This window comes from Arachis ipaensis, chromosome B2 (genome assembly GCF_059453495.1).
Source record: "Arachis ipaensis isolate K30076 ecotype BB chromosome B2, ASM5945349v1, whole genome shotgun sequence".
Lineage (NCBI taxonomy): Eukaryota > Viridiplantae > Streptophyta > Magnoliopsida > Fabales > Fabaceae > Arachis > Arachis ipaensis.
In genome coordinates, this window is record NC_142437.1 from 21,663,098 (window position 1) to 21,679,190 (window position 16,093).

The following is a 16,093-nucleotide window of genomic DNA, read 5'->3' on the forward strand; positions in this document are numbered from 1 at the left end:
GGAGGTTTCAACAAAGCTCTGCACATCTGTGAGGCTCCATGAGAGCCCACTGTCAAGCTATTGACATTAAAGAAGCGCTTGTTGGGAGGCAACCCAATGTTTATTTATCTAATTTTCATTGTTTTATTAGGTTCATGATCATGTGAAGTCACAAAATAAATCAAAAAATTGAAAACAGAATTAAAAAATAGCAGAAAAAAATCACACCCTGGAGGAAGACCTTACTGGCATTTAAATGCCAGTAAGAAGCATGTTTTGGGCGTTCAACGCCAGAATAGAGCATGGTTCTGGCGCTGAACACCAGAAATGCACCCTGGAGAAGAGCTGGTACTGAACGCCCAGAACAAGCATGGTTCTGGCATTCAACGCCAGAAATGGGCCACAAATGGGCGTTCAACGCCCAGAACAAGCACCTATCTGGCGCTGAACGCCCAGAGTTGTGTGCAAGGGCATTTTGCATGCCTAATTTGGTGCAAGGTTGTAAATCATTGAACACCTCAGGATCTGTGGACCCCACAGGATCCCCACCTACTTCCACTCACTCTCTTCTCTCTTCTCAATCATCCTCTCTTCCCAATAAACACTCTTCTCCAAAACCCTTCACCAATCACCTCAATCTCTCTTCCCTATCACCACTTCACCACTCACATCCATCCACTCTTCCCCATAAACCTACCTCATAAAATCCACCTACCTTCAAAATTCCAAAATCAATTTCCCACCCAACCCACCCTAAAATGGCCGAACCTAACACCCTCTCCCCCCACTATATATAGCCCTCCATTCTTCTTCATTTTCACACAACACAACCCATTCTCCCTCTCCTCCATTTCTTCTTCTTCTTCATCTATTCTTTCTTCTCTTGCTCGAGGGCGAGCAAAATTCTAAGTTTGGTGTGGTAAAAGCATAAGCTTTTTGTTTTTCCATTACCATTGATGGCACCTAAGACCGAAGAATCCTCTAGAAAAGGGAAAGGGAAGACAAAAGCTTCCACCTCCGAGTCATGGAAGATGGAAAGATTCATCTCCAAAGCTCATCAAGACCACTTCTATGATGTTGTGGCCAAGAAGAAGGTGATCCCCGAGGTCCCTTTCAAGCTCAAAAGAAATGAGTATCCGGAGATCCCACATGAAATCCAAAGAAGAGGTTGGGAAGTTCTAACAAACCACATCCAACAAGTCGGCATCCTAATGGTTTAAGAGTTCTATGCCAATGCATGGATCACTAGGAACCATGATCAAAGTAAGAACCCGAACCCAAAGAATTATCTCACCATGGTTCGGGGGAAATACTTAGATTTTAGTCCGGAAAATGTGAGGTTGGCGTTTAACTTGCCTATGATGCAAGGAGATGCACGCCGCTACACTAGAAGGGTCAACTTTAATTAAAGGTTGGACCAAGTCCTCATGGACATATGTGTGGAAGGAGCTCAATGGAAGATTGACTCCAAAGGCAAGCCGGTTCAACTAAGAAGACTGGACTTCAAGCCTGTAGCTAGAGGATGGTTGGAATTCATCCAACGCTCCATCATCCCCACTAGCAACCGATCTGAAGTTATTGTGGATCGAGCCATCATGATCCATAGCATCATGATTGGAGAGGAAGTAGAAGTTCATGAAGTCTTCTCCCTTGAACTCTACAAAATAGCCGAAAAGTCCTCCCCTGGGGCAAGGCTAGCTTTTCCTCAACTTATTTGCCATCTATGTTACTCAGCTGGAGCTTTCATAGAAGGAGACATTCTCATTGAGGAAGAGAAGCCTATCACTAAGAAAAGGATGGAGCAAGCAAGAGAGCCCATTCATGGAGCTCAAGAGACGCATGAAGCTCATCACCATGAGATCCCGGAGATGCCTCAAATGCATTTTCCTCCACAAAACTATTGGGAGCAAATCAATACCTCCCTAGGAGAATTAAGTTCCAACATGGGACAATTAAGGGTGGAACATCAAGAGCACTCCATCATCCTTCATGAAATTAGAGAAGATCAAAAAGCAATGAGGGAGGAGCAACAAAGACAAGGAAGAAACATAGAAGAGCTCAAGGACATCATTGGTTCCTCAAGAAGGAAACGCCACCATCACTAAGGTGGACTCATTTCTTGTTCTTACTTTCTCTGTTTTTCGTTTTCTATGTTAAGTGCTTATCTGTGTTTGTGTCTTCATTACATGATCATTAGTATTTAGTAACTATGCCTTAAAGTTATGAATGTCCTATGAATCCATCACCTCTCTTAAATGAAAAATGTTTTAATTCAAAAGAACAAGAAGTACATGAGTTTCGAATTTATCCTTGAACCTAGTTTAATTATATTGATGTGGTGACAATACTTTTTCTTTTCTGAATGAATGCTTGAACAGTGCATATGTCTTTTGAAGTTGTTGTTTAAGAATGTTAAATATGTTGGGCTCTTGAAAGAATGATGACAAGGAGACATGTTATTTGATAATCTGAAAAATCATAAAAATGATTCTTGAAGCAAGAAAAAACAGCAAAGAACAAAGCTTGCAGCAAAAAAAGAAAAAAAAATGGCGAAAAAAAAAAAAGAAAAAAAGCAAGCAGAAAAAGCCAAAAGCTCTTAAAACCAAGAGGCAAGAGCAAAAAGCCAATAACCCTTAAAACCAAAAGGCAAGGGTAAATAAAAAGGATCCCAAGGCTTTGAGCATCAGTGGATAGGAGGGCCTAAAGGAATAAAATCCTGGCCTAAGCGGCTAAACCAAGCTGTCCCTAACCATGTGCTTGTGGCGTGTAGGTGTCAAGTAAAAACTTGAGACTGAGCGGTTAAAGTCAAGGTCCAAAGCAAAAAAAGAGTGTGCTTAAGAACCCTGGACACCTCTAATTGGGGAATTTAGCAAAGCTGAGTCACAATCTGAAAAGGTTCACCCAATTATGTGTCTGTGGCATTTATGTATCCGGTGGTAATACTGGAAAACAAAGTGCTTAGGGCCACGGCCAAGACTCATAAAATAGCTGTGTTCAAGAATCATCATACTGAACTAGGAGAATCAATAACACTATCTGAACTCTGAGTTCCGATAGATGCCAATCATTCTGAACCTCAATGGATAAAGTGAGATGCCAAAACTATTCAAGAGGCAAAAAGCTACAAGTCCCGCTCATTTGATTGGAGCTATGTTTCATTGATAGTTTGGAATTTATAGTATATTCTCTTCTTTTTATCCTATTTGATTTTCAGTTTCTTGGGGACAAGCAACAATTTAAGTTTGGTGTTGTGATGAGCGGATAATTTATACGCTTTTTGGCATTATTTTTAGTATGTTTTTAGTAGAATCTAGTTACTTTTAGGGATGTTTTCATTAGTTTTTATGTCAAATTCACATTTCTGGACTTTACTATGAGTTTGTGTGTTTTTCTGTGATTTCAGGTATTTTCTGGCTGAAATTGAGGGACTTGAGAAAAAATCAGATTCAGAGGTTGAAGAAGGACTGCTGATGCTGTTGGATTCTGACCTCCCTGCACTCAAAGTGGATTTTCTGGAGCTACAAAAATCAAAATGGCGCGCTTCCAATTGAGTTGGAAAGTTGACATCCAGGGCTTTCCAGCAATGTATAATAGTCATTACTTTGGCCGAGTTTAGATGATGCAAACTGGCGTTCAACGCCAGCTCTCTACCCAATTCTGGCGTTCAGCGCCAGAAACAAGTTGCAAAGTGGAGTTCAACGCCCAAACTGGCACAAAAGCTGGCGTTCAACTCCAAGAATGACCTCTCCACATGTAAACTTCAAGCTCAGCCCAAGCACACACCAAGTGGGCCCCGGAAGTGGATTTATGCATCAATTACTTATTTCTGTAAACCCTAGTAACTAGTTTAGTATAAATAGGACTTTTTACTATTGTATTAGACATCCTGAGTTTTATCTTCGGATCATAGTAGTCTTGGTTACTCTGGTTCCCCTCTGGGGCCGAGACCAATGGTGCACGAAATTGTGATCTCAGGCAACGGCGCCAAAAACTCTGTGCGCACGTCTTACTAATTTGTTTCTCATTCACAACATCGATACAAGTAACCAGCAAGTGCACTGGGTCGTCCACGTAATAAACCTTACGTGAGTAAGGGTCAATCCCACAGAGATTGTTGGTATGAAGCAAGCTATGGTCACCTTGTAGATCTCAGTCAGGCGGATATCAAACAGTTATGGAGTTTTCGAAAATAGATAATAAAATAAGGAGAAAATAAGGATAGAGACACTTATGTAATTCATTGGTGAGAATTTCAGATAAGCGTATGGAGATGCATTCATTCCTCTGAACCTCTGCTTTCCTGCTGTCTTCATCCAATCAATCCTACTCCTTTCTATGGCTGGCTTTATGTAAGGACATCACCGTTGTCAATGGCTACTTTTAATCCTCTCTGGAAAATGGTCCGATGCGCTGTCACTGCATGGCTAATCGTCTGGAGGCATCACCAATGTCAATGGCTGCGTCCTATCCTCTCTGTGAAAATGGTCCAAATGCTCTGTCACAGCACGACTAATCATCTGGAGGTTCTCGATCATACTGGAATAGGATTTACTATCCTTTTGCGTATGTCACTACGCCCAGCACTCGCGAGTTTGAAGTTCGTCACAGTCATTCAATCCCAAAGTCCTACTCGGAATACCACAAACAAGGTTTAGACTTTCCGGACTCTCATGAATGCCGCCATCAATCTAGCTTATACCACGAAGATTCTGATTAAGAGATCCAAGAGATACTCATTCAATCTAAGGTAGAACGAAAGTGGTTGTCAGGCACGCGTTCATAGGGAATGATGATGATTGTCACGTTCATCACATTCAGGTTGAAGTGTGAATGAATATCTTAGAAGCGGAATAAGTTGAATTGAATAGAAAAACAGTAGTACTTTGCATTAATCTTTGAGGAACAGCAGAGCTCCACACCTTAATCTATGGAGTGCAGAAACTCTACTGTATGAAAAATACATAAGTGAATAGAGGGTAAGCATGGCCGAGTGGCCAGCCTCCCATGGAGGTCTAGAGATCTAAAAATGATCAAAAGATGTCTAATACAATAGTAAAAAGTCCTATTTATAATAAACTAGCTACTAGGGTTTACAAAAGTAAGTAATTGATGCATAAATCCACTTCCGGGGCCCACTTGGTGTGTGCTTGGGCTGAGCTTGAATGTTACACGTGCAGAGGCTCTTTCTGGAGTTGAACGTCAGCTTTTGTGCCAGTTTGGGCGTTGAACTCCACTTTGCAACTTGTTTCTGGCGCTGAACGCCAGAATTGGGTAGAGAGCTGGCGTTGAACGCCATTTTGCGTCATCTAAACTCAGCCAAAGTATGAACTATTATTCATTGCTGGAAAGCCCTGGATGTCTACTTTCCAACGCAATTGGAAGCGCGCCATTTTGAGTTCTGTAGCTCCAGAAAATCCACTTTGAGTGCAGGGAGATCAGAATCCAACAGCATCAGCAGTCCTTCTTCAACCTCTGAATCTGATTTTTGCTCAAGTCCCTCAATTTCAGCCAGAAAATACCTGAAATCACAGAAAAACACACAAACTCATAGTAAAGTCCAGAAATGTGAATTTAACATAAAAACTAATGAAAACATCCCTAAAAGTAACTAGATTCCGCTAAAAACATACTAAAAATAATGCCAAAAATCGTATAAATTATCCGCTCATCACAACACCAAACTTAAATTGTTTCTTGTCCCCAAGAAACTGAAAATCAAATAGGATAAAAAGAAGAGAATATACTATAAATTTCAAACTATCAATGAAACATAGCTCCAATCAGATGAGCGGGACTTGTAGCTTTTTGCCTCTTGAATAGTTTTCGCATCTCACTTTATCCATTGAGGTTCAGAATGATTGGCATCTATAGGAACTCAGAGTTCGGATAGTGTTATTGATTCTCCTAGTTCAGTATGATGATTCTTGAACACAGCTATTTTATGAGTCTTGGCCGTGGCCCTAAGCACTTTGTTTTCCAGTATTACCACCGGATACATAAATGCCACAGACACATAACTGGATGAACCTTTTCAGGTTGTGACTCAGCTTTGCTAAAGTCCCCAATTAGAGGTGTCCAGGGTTCTTAAGCACACTCTTCTTTTGCTTTGGACCTTGACTTTAACCGCTCAGTCTCAAGTTTTCACTTGACACCTTCACGCCACAAGCACATGGTTAGGGACAGCTTGGTTTAGCCGCTTAGGCCAGGATTTTATTCCTTTAGGCCCTCCTATCCACTGATGCTCAAAGCCTTGGGATCCTTTTTATTTACCCTTGCCTTTTGGTTTTAAGGGTTATTGGCTTTTTGCTCTTGCCTCTTGGTTTTAAGAGCTTTTGGCTTTTTTTGCTTGCTTTTTCTCTCTTTTTTTCTATTTTTTTCGCCATTTTTTTCTGCAAGCTTTGTTCTTTGCTGCTTTTTCTTGCTTCAAGAATCATTTTTATGATTTTTCAGATTATCAAACAACATGTCTCCTTGTCATCATTCTTTCAAGAGCCAACATATTTAACATTTTAAAACAACAACTTCAAAAGACATATGCACTGTTCAAGCATTCATTCAGAAAACAAAAGTATTGTCACCACATCAATATAATTAAACTAAGTTCAAGGATAAATTCGAAACTCATGTACTTCTTGTTCTTTTGAATTAAAACATTTTTCATTTAAGAGAGGTGATGGATTCATAGGACATTCATAACCTTAAGACATAGTTTCTAACTACTAATGATCATGTAATAAGACACAAGCATAGATAAGCACTTAACATAGAAAATGAAAAACAGAGAAAGTAAGAACAAGGAATGAGTCCACCTTAGTGATGGTGGCGTTTCCTTCTTGAGGAACCAATGATGTCCTTGAGCTCTTCTATGTCTCTTCCTTGTCTTTGTTGCTCCTCCCTCATTGCTTTTTGATCTTTTCTAATTTCATGAAGGATGATGGAGTGCTCTTGATGTTCCACCCTTTATTTGCCCCATGTTGGAACTTAATTCTCCTAGGGAGGTATTGATTTCCTCCCAATAGTTTTGTGGAGGAAAATTCATTTGAGGCATCTCCGGGATCTCATGGTGATGAGCTTCATGCGTCTCTTGAGCTCCATGAATGGGCTCTCTTGCTTGCTCCATCCTTTTCTTAGTGATGGGCTTCTCTTCCTCAATGGGAATGTCTCCTTCTATGAAAGCTCCACTCTTTGGAGTCAATCTTCCATTGAGCTCCTTCCACACATATGTCCATGAGGACTTGGTCCAACCTTTGATTAAACTTGACCCTTCTAGTGTAGGGGCGTGCATCTCCTTGCATCATAGGCACGTTAAACGCCAACCTCACATTTTTCAGACTAAAATCTAAGTATTTTCCCTGAACCATGGTGAGATAATTCTTTGGGTTCGGGTTCTTACTTTGATCATGGTTCCTAGTGATCCATGCATTAGCATAGAACTCTTAAACCATTAGGATGCCGACTTGTTGGATGGGGTTTGTTAGAACTTCCCAACCTCTTCTTTGGATTTCATGTCGGATCTCCGGATACTCATTTCTTTTGAGCTTGAAAGGGACCTCGGGGATCACCTTCTTCTTGGCCACAACATCATAGAAGTGGTCTCGATGAGCTTTGGAGATGAATCTTTCCATCTCCCATGACTCGGAGGTGGAAGTTTTTGTCTTCCCTTTCCCTTTTCTAGAGGATTCTCCGGTCTTAGGTGCCATCACTGGTAATGGAAAAACAAAAAGCTTATGCTTTTACCACACCAAATTTAGAATTTTGCTCGCCCTCGAGCAAGAGAAGAAAGAATAGATGAAGAAGATGAAGAAATGGAGGAGAGGGAGAAGGGGTTGTGTTTCGGCCAAGAAGAGAAGAGAGGGTTGTGTTATGTGAAAATGAAGAAGAATGGAGGGCTATATATAGTGGGGGGAGAGGGTGTTAGGTTCGGCCATTTAGGGTGGGTTGGGTGGGAAATTGATTTTTGAATTTTGAAGGTAGGTGGAGTTTATGAGGTAGGTTTATGGGGAAGAGTGGATGGATGTGAGTGGTGAAGTGGTGATAGGGAAGAGAGATTGAAGTGATTGGTGAAGGGTTTTGGGGAAGAGTGTTTATTGGGAAGAGAGGATGATTGAGAAGAGAGAAGAGAGTGAGTGGAAGTAGGTGGGGATCCTGTGGGGTCCACAGATCCTGAGGTGTTCAAGGATTTACAACCTTGCACCAAATTAGGCATGCAAAATGCCCTTGCACACAACTCTGGGCATTCAGCGCCAGATTGGTGCTTGTTCTGGGTGTTGAACGCCCATTTGTGGCCCAATTCTGGCGTTGAATGCCAGAACCATGCTTGTTCTGGGCGTTCAGCACCAGCTCTTCTCCAGGGTGCATTTCTGGCGTTCAAACACCCAGATGCTGCCCATTTCTGGCATTCATCGCCAGAACCATGCTCTGTTTTGGCGTTGAACGCCCAAAACATGCTTCTTACTAGCGTTTAAATGCCAGTAAGGTCTTCCTTCTGGGTGTGATTTTTTCTGCTATTTTTTTGATTCTGTTTTCAATTTGTTTATTTATTTTGTGACTCCACATGATCATGAACCTAATAAAACAATGAAAATTAGATAAATAAACATTGGGTTGCCTCCCAACAAGCGCTTCTTTAATGTCAATAGCTTGACAGTGGGCTCTCATGGAGCCTCACAGATGTGCAGAGCTTTGTTGAAATCTCCCAACACCAAACTTAGAGTTTGGATATGGGGGTTTGACACCAAACTTAGAGTTTGGTTGTGGCCTCCCAACACCAAACTTAGAGTTTGACTGTGGGGGCTTTGTTTGACTCTGCTTTGAGAGAAGCTTTTTATGCTTCATCTCCATGTTTACAGAAGGATGACCTTGAATTGCAAACACAAGGGAGTCCTCATTCAATTGAAGGACTAGTTCACCTCTGTCAACAGCTCTTGCTATGGCTAGGAAGGGTCTTCCAAGGATGATGGATTCATCATCATTCTTCCCAGTATCCAGGACTATGAAATCAGCAGGGATGTAAAGGCCTTCAACCTTTACTAACACGTCCTCTACTTGTCCATAAGCCTGTTTTTTTGAATTGTCTGCCATCTCTAATGAGATTTTAGCAGCTTGCACCCCATAGATTCCTAGTTTCTCTATTATAGAGAGGGGCATGAGGTTTATCCCTGAACCAAGGTCACATAGAGCCTTTTCAAAGGTCATGGTGCCTATGGTACAAGTTATTAAGAACTTTCCAGGATCCTGTTTCTTCTGAGGCAATCTCAGTTGATCCAGATCACTTAGTTCATTGGTGAACAAGGGAGGTTCATCTTCCCAAGTCTCAATACCAAATAATTTGGCATTCAGCTTCATGATTGCACCAAGAAACTTGGCAGCTTGCTCTTCAGTACCTTCTTCATTCTCTTCGGAAGAGGAATACTCATCAGAGCTCATGAATGGCATAAGGAGGTTCAATGGAATCTCTATGGTCTCTAGATGAGTCTCAGATTCCTTTGGTTCCTCAGAGGGAAGCTCCTTATTGATCATTGGACGTCCCAGGAGGTCTTCCTCCTTGGGATTCACGTCCTCTCCTTCCCTTACAGGTTCGGCCATGGTGATCAATTCAATGGCCTTGCACTCTCCTTTTGGATTCTCTTCTGTATTGCTTGGGAGAATACTAGGAGGGATTTCAGTGATCCTTTTACTCAGCTGGCCCACTTGTGCTTCCAAATTTCTAATGGAAGACCTTGTTTCATTCATGAAACTTACAGTGGCCTTGGATAGATCAGAGACTAAGTTTGCTAAATTAGAGGTATTTTGTTCAGAGTTCTCTGTCTGTTGCTGAGTGGATGATGGAAAAGGCTTGCTATTGCTAAACCTGTATCTTCCACCATTATTAAAGCCTTGTTGAGGCTTTTGTTGATCCTTCCATGAGAGATTTGGATGATTTCTCCATGATGGATTATAGGTGTTTCCATAAGGTTCACCTAAGTAATTTACCTCTGCTATTGCAGGGTTCTTAGGATCATAAGCTTCTTCTTCAGAAGATGCCTCTTGAGTACTGTTGGATGCAGCTTGCATTCCATTCAGACTCTGAGAAATCATATTGACTTGCTGAGTCAATATTTTGTTCTGAGCCAATATGGCATTCAGAGTATCAATTTCAAGAACTCCCTTCTTCATAGGCGTCCCATTACTCACAGGATTTCTCTCAAAAGTGTACATGAACTGGTTATTAGCAACCATGTCAATGAGTTCTTGAGCTTCTGCAGGCGTTTTCTTTAGGTGAATGGATCCACCTGCAGAAGTATCCAGTGACATCTTAGCTAATTCAGACAGACCATCATAGAATATATCCAGGATGGTCCATTCTGAAAGCATGTCAGAAGGACACTTTTTGGTCAGTTGTTTGTATCTCTCCCAAGCTTCATAGAGGGATTCACCTTCTTTTTGTCTGAAGGTTTGAACATCCACTCTAAGCTTGCTCAGCTTTTGAGGAGGAAAGAACTTGGCTAAGAAAGCTGTGACTAGCTTATCCCAAGAGTTCAGGCTATCCTTAGGTTGAGAGTCCAACCATATTCTAGCTCTGTCTCTTACAGCAAACGGGAAAAGCATGAGCCTGTAGACTTCAGGATCTACTCCATTACTCTTAACAGTATCACATATCTGCAAGAATTCAGTTAAGAACTGAAAAGGATCTTCAGATGGAAGTCCATGAAACTTGTAGTTCTGCTGCATCAGAGAAACTAGCTGAGGTTTCAGCTCAAAATTGTTTGCTCTAATGGTAGGGATGGAGATGCTTCTTCCATGTAAATTGGAATTTGGTGCAGTAAAGTCACCAAGCATCCTCCTTGCATTATTATTATTTTCGGCTGCCATCTCTTCTTCTTGTTCGAAAATTTCTGAAAGGTGCTTGCTGGATTGTTGTAATTTAGCTTCTCTTAATTTTCTCTTCAGAGTCCTTTCATGTTCTGGATCTGCTTCAACAAGAATGTTCTTGTCCTTTCTCCTGCTCATATAACAAAGAAGAGGGCACAGAAAATAATAATAATAATAATAATAATAATAATAATAATAATAGGGATCCTTTATACCACAGTATAGAAGTCCCTGTGTGAGTGAAAGAAAGGAAGGGGACAAAGAATATAATGTATGGAAAGAAACACAAGGGTGAGGAGAGCAGAGATGTGAGGTGAGGAGATGTTAGTAGATGAATAAATAAATAGAATAAGATGAGAGAGGGAAAATTTCAAAAATAATTTTTGAAAATAGTTTTTTTGAAAAAGGTTAGTAGTTTTTCGAAAATTCAAATAAAAAATAAAATAATTAGTTAATTAAAAAGAAATTTTGAAAAAGAGGGATGATATTTTCGAAAATTAGAGAGAGTTAGTTGGGTAGTTTTGAAAAAGATAAGAAACAAACAAAAAAAGTTAGTTAGTTAGTTGAAACAAATTTGAAAATCAATTTTGAAACGATAAGAAGATAAGAAGTTAGAAAAGATATTTTAAAATCAAATTTTTGAAAAAGATAAGATAAGAAGATATTTTTGAAAAGATATGATTGAAATTAGTTTTGAAAAATATTTGATTTTTAAAATCACAATTAATGACTTGATTCACAAGAAATCACAATATATGATTCTAGAACTCAAAGTTTGAATCTTTCTTAACAAGCAAGTAACAAACTTGAAATTTTTGAATCAAAACATTAATTGGTGGTGTTATTTTCGAAAATTATGTGATAAAGTTAAGAAAAAGATTTTTGAAAAATATTTTTATAATTTTTGAAAATAACTAAGAAAAATGAAAAAGATTTGATTTTTGAAAAAGATTTTGAAAAAGATAAGATTTTTAGATTGAAAATTTGATTTGACTCATAAAAACAACTGGATTTTAAAAATTTTTGAAAAAGTCAAATCTAATTTTTGAAATTTTAAGAGAGAAAAAGGGAAAGATATTTTTTTTTATTTTTTTGAATTTTTATGATGCGAGAGAAAAACATTAAAATGATGCAATGCATGAAATTTTTAGATCAAAACAATGAATGCATGCAAGAATGCTATGAATGTCAAGATGAACACCAAGAACATATTTTTAAAAAATTTTTAATGCAAAGAAAACATTGAAGACACCAAACTTAGAATTCTTTAATGCTTAGACACTAAGAATTCCAGAATGCATATGAAAAACAAGAAAAGACACAAAACAAGAAAATATGAAGATCAAACAAGAAGACTTACCAAGAACAACTTGAAGATCATGAAGAACACTATGAATGCATGAATTTTCGAAAAATGCAAGATGAATATGCAATTGACTCCAGACTTATAACATGACTCAAGACTCAAATAAGAAACACAAAATATTTTTGATTTTTATGATTTTATGATTTTTTTTTGTATTTTCTTTTAATTTTTTTTTTCGAAAATCATTTTGAAAGAGAAAAATAAGGATTCCAAAATTTTTAATATGAATTCCAGGAATCTTATGCTCTTTAGTCTAAAGCTCCAATCAAAGGGTCAGGCATGGCTTAATAGCCAGCCAAGCTTTAGTGTGTAACTCAGACATGACACGCCTGACATGCCCAATCCAAAAGAATTAGACATGGCTTTACAGCCAGCCAGGCTTCAACATGCTTCATGAAACACTAGAATTCATTCTTAAAAATTCTGAAGAAAAATATATTTTTGAAAACATTTTTTTTAAATTTATTTTTTCGAAAACAAAGGAAAAATTTGTGAAAGATTTTTTTGAAATTTTTTTATTAAAAAAAAACAAAAAGAAAATTACCTAATCTAAGTAACAAGATGAACCGTCACTTGTCCAAACTCGAACAATCCCCGGCAACGGCGCCAAAAACTTGGTGCACGAAATTTGTGATCTCAGGCAACGGTGCCAAAAACTCTGTGCGCACGTCTTACTAATTTGTTTCTCATTCATAACTTCGATACAACTAACCAGCAAGTGCACTAGGTCGTCCAAGTAATAAACCTTACGTGAGTAAGGGTCGATCCCACGGAGATTGTTGGTATGAAGCAAGCTATGGTCACCTTGTAGATCTCAGTCAGGCGGATATCAAACAGTTATGGAGTTTTCGAAAATAGATAATAAAATAAGGAGAAAATAAGGAGAGAGACACTTATGTAATTCATTGGTGAGAATTTCAGATAAGCGTATGGAGATGCATTCGTTCCTCTGAACCTCTGCTTTCCTGCTGTCTTCATCCAATCAATCCTACTCCTTTCTATGGCTGGCTTTATGTAAGGACATCACCGTTGTCAATGGCTACTTTTAATCCTCTCTGGAAAATGGTCCGATGCGCTGTCACTGCATGGCTAATCGTCTGGAGGCATCACCAATGTCAATGGCTGCGTCCTATCCTCTCTGTGAAAATGGTCCAAATGCTCTGTCACAGCACGGCTAATCATCTGGAGGTTCTCGATCATACTGGAATAGGATTTACTATCCTTTTGTGTCTGTCACTACGCCCAGCACTCGCGAGTTTGAAGTTTGTCACAGTCATTCAATCCCAGAGTCCTACTCGGAATACCACAGACAAGGTTTAGACTTTCCGGACTCTCATGAATGCCGCCATCAATCTAGCTTATACCACGAAGATTCTGATTAAGAGATCCAAGAGATACTCATTCAATCTAAGGTAGAACGGAAGTGGTTGTCAGGCACGCGTTCCTAGAGAATAATGATGATTGTCACGTTCATCACATTCAGATTGAAGTGCGAATGAATATCTTAGAAGCGGAATAAGTTGAATTGAATAGAAAAACAGTAGTACTTTGCATTAATCTTTGAGGAACAACAGAGCTCCACACCTTAATCTATGGAGTGCAGAAACTCTACCGCATGAAAAATACATAGTAAAGTCCCTTCAACCTCTGAATCTGATTTTTGCTCAAGTCCCTCAATTTCATCCAGAAAATACCCGAAATCACAGAAAAACACACAAACTCATAGTAAAGTCCAGAAATGTGAATTTAACATAAAAACTAATGAAAACATCCCTAAAAGTAACTAGATTCCGCTAAAAAGATACTAAAAACAATGCCAAAAAGCCTATAAATTATCCGCTCATCAACCAATGAACTCCATTATCACTTATGTATTTTTAACGGTAGAGTTTCTACACTCCATAGATTAAAGTGTGGAGCTCTGCTGTTCCTCAAAGATTAATGCAAAGTACTGCTGTTTTTCTATTCAATTCATCTTATTTCGCTTCTAAGATATTCATTCGCACTTCGACCTGAATGTGATGAACGTGACAATCATCATCATTCCCTATGAACGCGTGCCTAACAACCACTTCCGTTCTACTTTAGATTGAATGAGTATCTCTTGGATCTCTTAATCAGAATCTTCGTGGTATAAGCTAGATTGATGGCGGCATTCATGAGAGTCCGGAAAGTCTAAACCTTATCTGTGGTATTCCGAGTAGGACTCTGGGATTGAATGACTGTGACGAGCTTCAAACTCGCGAGTGCTGGGCGTAGTGACAGACGCAAAAGGATAGTAAATCCTATTCCAGTATGATCGTGAACCTCCAGATGATTAGCCGTGCTGTGACAGAGCATTTGGACCATTTTCACAGAGAGGATAGGACGCAGCCATTGACATTGGTGATGCCTCCAGACGATTATCCATGCAGTGACAGCGCATCGGACCATTTTCCAGAGAGGATTAAAAGTAGCCATTGGCAACGGTGATGTCCTTACATAAAGCCAGCCATAGAAAGGAGTAGGATTGATTGGATGAAGACAGCAAGAAAGCAGAGGTTCAGAGGAACGAATGCATCTCCATACGCTTATCTGAAATTCTCACCAATGAATTACATAAGTGTTTCTATCCTTATTTTCTCCTTATTTTATTATCTATTTTCGAAAACTCCATAACTGTTTGATATCCGCCTGACTGAGATCTACAAGGTGACCATAGCTTGCTTCATACCAACAATCTCCGTGGGATCGATCCTTACTCACGTAAGGTTTATTACTTGGATGACCCAGTGCACTTGCTGGTTAGTTGTATCAAAGTTGTGAATGAAAAACAATTTATTAAGACGTGCGCATAGAGTTTTTGGCACCGTTGCCTGAGATTACAATTTCGTGCACCAAGGCTTCTATTATTTCCCCCTGGTTTGGTGCTGGCTAGTTTTGACAAGGCATCAGCTCGGGCATTTTGTTCCCTAGGTATATATCGGACATCGTATCCCCTAAAATGTCTGAGATGTTCTCTGGTTTTGTCTAGGTATTTCTTCATGATGGGATCCTTAGCCTGGTACTTCCCTTCTATTTGTGAGGTGGCTACATGTGAATCGCTGAAAATGGTAAGCTTCTGAGCTTCTACTTCCCTAGCCAGCTTCAAACCAGCTAGTACAGCCTCGTATTCGGCTTGGTTATTTGAGGCGGGGAACTCGAACTTTAACGAGAGCTCAATTTGGGTTCCCTGATCAATCTCTAAAATGACGCATATGCCACTCCCGGTTTTGTTCGAGGAGCCAACCACGTAAAGGCTCCACTCTGTGGGGGTGCCCGGGGTGTCAGTATATTCCGCGATGAAGTCGGCCAGGTACTGAGACTTGATAGCTGTCCTGGCTTCATACTTGAGGTCAAATTCGGATAACTCGACTGCCCATTGTATGATTCTTCCTGCTAAATCTGTTTTCTGTAGGATACCCTTTTTGGGTTGGTTGGTCCGTACTCTGATGGTGTAAGCTTGAAAGTATGGTCGGAGTCGTCGGGAAGTAAGTATAAGGGCGTAGGCAAACTCTTCTATCTTTTGATAGTTCAATTCAGCCCCTTGCAAAGCCTTACTGATGAAGTAGATAGGTTGTTGTCCATTTTTCATCTTCTTTGACTAGTGCTGAAGCTATTGCCCGACTTCCTACGGCAAGGTATAGGATTAGCTCTTCGCCTTCACTGGGTCGGGTTAGGATGGGTGGTTGCCCCAGGATTGTCTTGAAGTCTTGGAAGGCTTGTTCACATTCTGGGGTCCATTCAAACATTTTTCCTTTCCTTAGTGTTGCGTAAAAAGGGAGAGATCTTAACGCTGATCTAGCTAGGAATCTGGACAGAGCCACTAGTCTTCCGTTGTGCTACTGGACTTCTTTGACTCAGGTCAGACTTTTCATG

The 16,093-nt window shown here is 39.8% G+C and overlaps 1 non-coding gene across 1 annotated transcript; it reads left to right on the plus strand.

The window, feature by feature from the left end:
- Nucleotides 1-10,326: 10,326 nt before the first annotated feature.
- LOC148573236 (small nucleolar RNA R71) lies at nt 10,327-10,434 on the plus strand. Its single transcript, XR_015906323.1, has one exon. It is a non-coding gene; the product is annotated as a small nucleolar RNA R71 (small nucleolar RNA).
- Nucleotides 10,435-16,093: the final 5,659 nt, after the last annotated feature.